This window comes from Rutilus rutilus (genome assembly GCF_951802725.1).
Source record: "Rutilus rutilus genome assembly, chromosome: 23".
NCBI classification, from domain to species: Eukaryota; Metazoa; Chordata; class Actinopteri; order Cypriniformes; family Leuciscidae; genus Rutilus; species Rutilus rutilus.
The window spans coordinates 27,337,858-27,344,403 of NC_140233.1; the positions used below are offsets into that span (position 1 = coordinate 27,337,858).

General features: G+C 43.2%; 1 gene segment (V, D, J or C); it reads left to right on the forward strand.

Annotated features, from left to right (window-relative positions):
• Positions 1–255: 255 nt before the first annotated feature.
• LOC311283338 (immunoglobulin lambda constant 7-like) lies at positions 256–5,522 on the forward strand. The segment is given in 2 exons: positions 256–373; positions 5,206–5,522.
• The last annotated feature ends 1,024 nt before the right edge of the window (positions 5,523–6,546 follow it).

The following is a 6,546-nucleotide window of genomic DNA, read 5'->3' on the forward strand; positions in this document are numbered from 1 at the left end:
GGAATTCGATTCTGTCTTTAACCACATTAGGGTGCTGCCCGTCCTTAGACGAGCAGCGGGGAGTGGAGAACAAAAGATTCTCCCCCGGCCCTCCACCGGGGGAAGGAGTGGCCCTGCTGCCAGCTCCTGAACAGAAAAGAGAGCCAATCCTGAGCTGCCCGTCTCAGGAGCGCCGCTTAGCCTGGCGTTTAGCGGGCTGCGGGGCTGGAGAGGGCTGTGGCGCCTTCCTACGGCTTCCTCCACGACGCGGCCGAGATGAAGGCTGCTGCTGGGGCCGTACGGGAGGGGCAGGAGCCGCGGGAGGGCGCCCTCGGCGGGGAGCAGGCTGAGGATTCTGTACCGACGGCTGAGCAGCAGAGCGTCGGGGCAGAATGTGCTTAATCGCCTCAGTCTGCTTCTGAGCAGTCGAGAACTGTTGGGCAAAGTCCTCGACTGCACCGCCGAAAAGGCCGGCCTGGGATATGGGAGCGTCGAGCAGACGAGTCCGCTCTGGCTCACGCATATCAGCCAGGTTCAGCCAGAGATGTCTCTCCTGGACCACAGCTGTGGACATCACCAGACCCAGGGAGCGCGCGGTCACCTTCGTCGCCCGGAGAGCGAGGTTGGTGGCGGCGCGCAGCTCATCAAAGAGCCCTGGGTCTGTCCTACCCTCGTGCATGTCACGGAGCATCTTGGCCTGGTAGACCTGTAAGACGGCCATGGCATGCAAAGAGGCAGCTGCCTGTCCCGCCGCTCTGTAAGACTTCGCCACCATGGTAGACGAGAATCTACAGGCTTTGGACGGGTGCTTAGGATCACCACGTGATGAAGCGCTTGCCGGACACAGCTGCATCGCGACAGAACGTTCAACCGTGGGAATCCCAGTGTACCCACAAGCATCAGCCTTATCGAGGGGAGGAAAGGCGGAGAAAGCCGACGAATGATCACGGGAAGACATGGGAGCCTTCCAGGACCGCGTGACTTCCTCATGCACTTCCGGGAAGAATGGCATTGGGGTTGGGCGGCGACGAGTGTCAGCGGCCGCTCCCAAAAACCAATCATCCAGCCGCGAGCGCACTGGATCGGGTGGCGGGGACCACTCGAGCCCAATGGCCGCGGCTGCCCGGGAAAGCATGGCAGTCAGCTCGGGATCAGACTCGGGCAATGCTGGCGCGCCCGAGGGCGGCAGCACAGCCGAATCCTCACTTCCCAAGGACTCACGCCCACCTTGTGATGCAGCGATCGACATCGTATCCTCTTCTGGAGCGCCAAACGAAACGCGCGGGGCCTCCGTAGAGGGACCAGCGGTCTCAGTCTGGACACTCGCGGGTACCAATGCTGAAGAGGGGTGTGTGGACCGTGGACGTGTCGGCGGTATGTCCCACACAGTTACCCTCAGGTCACCCTGGCCACCAGCCGAAGTACAGCCTCGCGGGGAGACCGTAGATCGGGGTGTGGATGAGGGGACTCTCGCTCTAATGAGCTCATTGAGTCTCGACCGCAGCATGGAGATGGTCATGTTCCCGCAATGGGAACATGAGTCATCCACAAACGCTGCTTTAGCGTGATCAACGCCCAAACACGCTAAGCAGAGATTGTGCCCATCAGAAAAGAATATGTCGCGACCGCAACCAGAAGTGCACGGGCGAGGCATCTTTAAAAAGACGTGCCACGTGCAATGCTCTTTTTGTGAGAGGAAAACTCTGCGGATGCTGAAGCGAACAGGGAGAAATCACACTATCTGTCAGATCACTGAGCAGATCAGCAGGGTAGTGAGCACTCGCTGAAATCGCCGTCACACCAACACCGGAGAGTTCGCTCGTCTCAAAGGGATGAGAAGACTAACTCAGAATTATTTGGCTTGCAGGAGTGGAGAAGTTCTCGGCTCCGAAGCGAAAACATATCTGCATGTTTGCAGCGTACTTCCTTATATACCCCCTGCGGTGTGCGGAGATACGCTATGCAAATTCCGCAGACCCATGGCATTTCATTGCCATTGGCTCGTTTTATATACTCGAAGGTGATAGGCTTCTAAGCGAAACCCCAATCGTCGTCATCCGACGTAACTCGGAGTGACCACGAAAGGGAACAACATTTATTAATAATAATGATTATTAGATATTGTGGCAAACTTTACTTGAAGCCTTTATGTATAATGCATTATAAAGGTATCAATAGCGTTTATTATAATGTCATATATGTTTTCATAAATAACTGTAACCAAAGTTAAAATGTTTTATAATATTTGCACTTTCCTTGTTACATCTAGAATTGGTTGTTTGTCATGAGTTTTAGTGTATTATAATTTTTTGGAGGTAACAATGAATAGATAATATTATAATGTGTTAAAACCTTGGTTACAATTTTTGATGAGATCATACATGCATCATAATGTGTAAAACAATATATAATTAATGCATTAAAAATATTTTATAATTTTTCAATATGTATAAAGACTTTAATTAACCCTCTGAGGTCTGAGCTGTTTTCTGGGCCCTGGAGGTGTTCTGACATGCTCTGACATTTCTGGTTATTTCATTTACTTGTGACATTTTCATGGCTAAAGTCTAATTACACTGTATTCAGCACAAACTCTGCTACAATAATATATCAACAGCATGTATGTAAAAGTTTGTAGTTTTGAGATAATGACATTTATGCGTGGTTTGTGAAAATACAAAAAAAAATTCTCACTGAAATAAGGCCATGAAACCCCTACTGATTATTTCTTCACAAGACTTTTGAAAATTGTATGACGTAGCCTAGAATATTTGCTGCAAAACTATGTGAAAATCACCCTGACTGCTCATTCAGAGAAGACAATATATTGATTTAAAATTTTTACGACGTGTTTTGTGTGAATAAGCCTTATGCGAAGGGGCGGATCACCTCATTAATATGTAAGGCTTTTCTCACCTGAGAAAGACAAAGAACCTCCCTAATGGCCCTATTAGGAGCTTATCAGGGCCCATCATTCTGAGCAACCTTGCACAATACTGTAAATGAGGAGATTTAAAAAAGAATGGCTTTTAAATTGTTTGGATTTATTTACACAACATAATCCAAATAGACACAACAAATGGCAAAAAAGCACTTATTGAAAGACAGAGACCTTTGTGCCATTCCTAAAAACATTGTACATACCTTCAATTTCCAAGGTGTTTGATTTTCACTTTACCATGTTCATGTTCCAGAGACTCATGTGAATGTTGAAGTCGGCAGGACTCATCTGGGCCCTGAAAAAAAAGTGAACATACTGATATCAAGAGAAAGGTCTGCACGATTTTGGAAATAAATATTAGATTTTTCTGGTTAAAATTGCTTTTTAAAGTTCACAAAATACACACACACACACACACACACACACAAATGTTTCCAACAATATATAGTAAATGAACACCAGGTTTGTTGTGCCTTGTAGGCATAGGCTATGCGCAGTGCTGGGTAAAATAATAATAAAAATATTTCAGTAACAACCAAGCTAGAGAAAAATATATTGATTATCATGTTACTTCAAATGTTTCCATTCGTTATGATGATATGAAATGAGATAATAGTAAAAACATGAAGCCGTTTGGTGTGTTTTGCTTTTCAAATTTTCAAATGATACATTCAAACGCGATCGCGCTGCAAAATCTGATACATTCAAACGCGATCGCGCTCAAATATAAAACAGTATGGTTACCATATACATATCTACGTTTGACCAGATATCCACAAACACAGTAGGCCTAACAGTAAACACGGGTCTAAATATTATAATATTCCCCATATATCTAGCAACAGTTCAACTGCAACGTGACATTTATGCAACAATAACAAACATGTAAGAATTTCTTACCTTAAATCTTTCTTGTCTTCAAATTGCGTTCTTCTTCTTCTGAGGTAGCCTAAATCCAATGTAAGCTCAGGCGCGTCTTTCAAACTCGACGAAAAGTGAAGTGAAGTGTTTTGGTGTTTTGTTGTTGAGGTAACGAGCGCGTTCGCGTTCCATGTGGAGATTTGCATGTGAATATCTTTTGCGCGAGTGGGCGTGGCCAAATTAACTGTAATGAGCAAGCGTTTGAGAAGCTGGACATCTTGTTGGTTTTATACAAATTACTTAAACAGAAAATATTTGTTTTCGTTTTGAACCCGATCATTTAAAAGTACACACTTAAATGTTTATAAAGGTGTATGGCTCATAAATGTGTGACAAGTATTCGCTGAGTTTTGTTTCAGTTTATAGACGTGCTCAAGAAAAAAAAGTTCACCGCGACGGAGAGGCAGAACGCACACCCTGTTTATTTTCTTTATTTTACAAAAGCACAATGTTTTGATTTGATTGTAAGTGGACACATACAAAAGTAGAAATACCACAGATTCTTTTTTTATATTTCTTTTTTCTGTATGACCATAAATGACGGAGTAATTTAAGTTTATAGTGCTACAATGTGGAGAAAATCCAGCAAAACGCGCCGGCGCGTTTGCCGACCTCAGAGGGTTAAAGTGTTACTGATATTTTTGTATAATTATTTAATCTAAAACAATGATATTATTATAAGAATAGCATTATTCCTTTAAAAGAAAAAAAAAATAAATAAATAAATATATATATATATATCATGAAATAAAATTCTAAACATATTTCCACACTGTGTCTCACTATGAGTTTATTCAGTTTATTACAGGTTTGTTTTTCCTTCATTTATTTCTACACTGAGTTCATATTTAGTTCATCTTTTATTGTAGAAATCATACATGGAAAAAGAGATTTGACATCAGAATGTAAATGTTGCTTCTTTCTGTAGTTCAGTCAATGATACTGAATCTCTTTTGCTCATGTTGTGCTTATAATTCAGTGTTTTGTTCATTCTGTGTGATTCAATTGTGTTTTAACTCTGTTTGAAATTGAGTTACATTTTCAGTTCAGGTGAATATCTCAAAATTTAAGATATTTATGTTCAGAATGAATAATTGCTGGAATTAAAGCAGTCAGATCGGCCTGATAATAGATAATATGTGTTATAACTGCTGTTACACTTATTGATGAGATCATACATGCATTTTAATGTATATAGCAGTGCATAATTAATGCAGTAAAAATACTTTTATAATGCAATATGTATGAAAGCTTTAAATAAAGTGTGTGTGTGTGTGTGTGTGTGTGTGTGTGTGTGTGTGTGTGTGTGTGTGTGTGTGTGTGTGTGTGTGTGTGTGTGATTGTGTTGTGTTTGTCTCCTGCAGCTGGTCCCACAGTGAAGCCCTCAGTGTCTCTGCTGCCGCCGTCTTCTCTGCAGATCTCTGGAGACTCAGCCGCACTGCTCTGCCTGCTCAGCTCTTACTCTCCACAGGGGGCGCTGGTGAGCTGGACACTGGACGGGTCAGAGGTCACCGAGGGGGTTCTGACCAGCGCAGAGAGCCAGCAGGACGGCCGCTACAGCCGCAGTAGCGTCCTGACCCTCAGCAAAGCACGCTGGGAAGAGGGAGAGCTGTACGTCTGCAGAGTAACACATGATGGAGCTCCTCATGAGGTCTCGTTCCACAAGAGCTCTGAGTGCTGATGTTTCTCTCCTGAAGATGAGCCGTATCTGAGTGTCCTGTGTCAGGCAGGATTCACATGAGTCTAGTGCTGCAGCTGTAGTGATTTACAACTCAATACTGAAACTGAGTGTGTGTGTGTGTGTGTGTGTGTGTGTGTGTGTGTGTGTGTGTGTGTGTGTGTGTGTGTGATCTTTCAATCTGCTGTGTTTGCTGCAACATTCAATAAAGCTTCTCAACAAGTTCACTTTGTGTCTGACAACATCATTCAACTAACAGATGAAGATGCAGGTGCTTTTCAGAAGGTTGATGTAGCAGTAAATGTCAAATAAAGCTCTTGGGGTTTGAACATGGTCTCTGGAGACAGAGCTGCTCTATTCTGAGAGGATCACAATCACTCCACCCTGACAATGCAAATGGGGTTTTCAGTCTCTCTCTCTGATTGGTTACATGATCTGGACTGGAACACTTTCACTTCTGCTTTAGTGAAGCAGCGCAGACAAACTGATCATTATTTTTATAGGAGATTGAAAAGTTTATATTATAAAAATATCATAAAAATATCAAAAAAAAAAAAAAAAAAAATACAAATAAAAAAAATAACCAAGAATCCGCCGTTGTGACAGTAATTGTTACATAATCATTACATTTATAGACAATGGTGTAAATATATATGAAAATGTTATTAAAATCATAATTAATACATGATCACAAATCAAGAATCAGGTTGTTGTTAATAAATGTTAATATCATAGTGTATTTGTTCATTGTTCATACATGTTTATATTAAAGTGTATTTGTTAATTGTATAATAAAAACCCTTGGTTGAATGTGTGTTTCACTGCCAGTTTCTGCCCAGCCGACTCTCAGCCAGATCTGTCTTACAGTGCCTGGGCCAGACCTGGGCCATATCAGTCAATAAGAGTCACTTTACAGGGTGTGGGCCACATCTGGGCCAGAGGAAGCTCTGTGTGTCCATGTTCAGTGTGTTGGGCCAGTTTTGGGCCGGGGACCCAGCCAGAAGTGGAGGTGGGCCAGGCAAAGTTT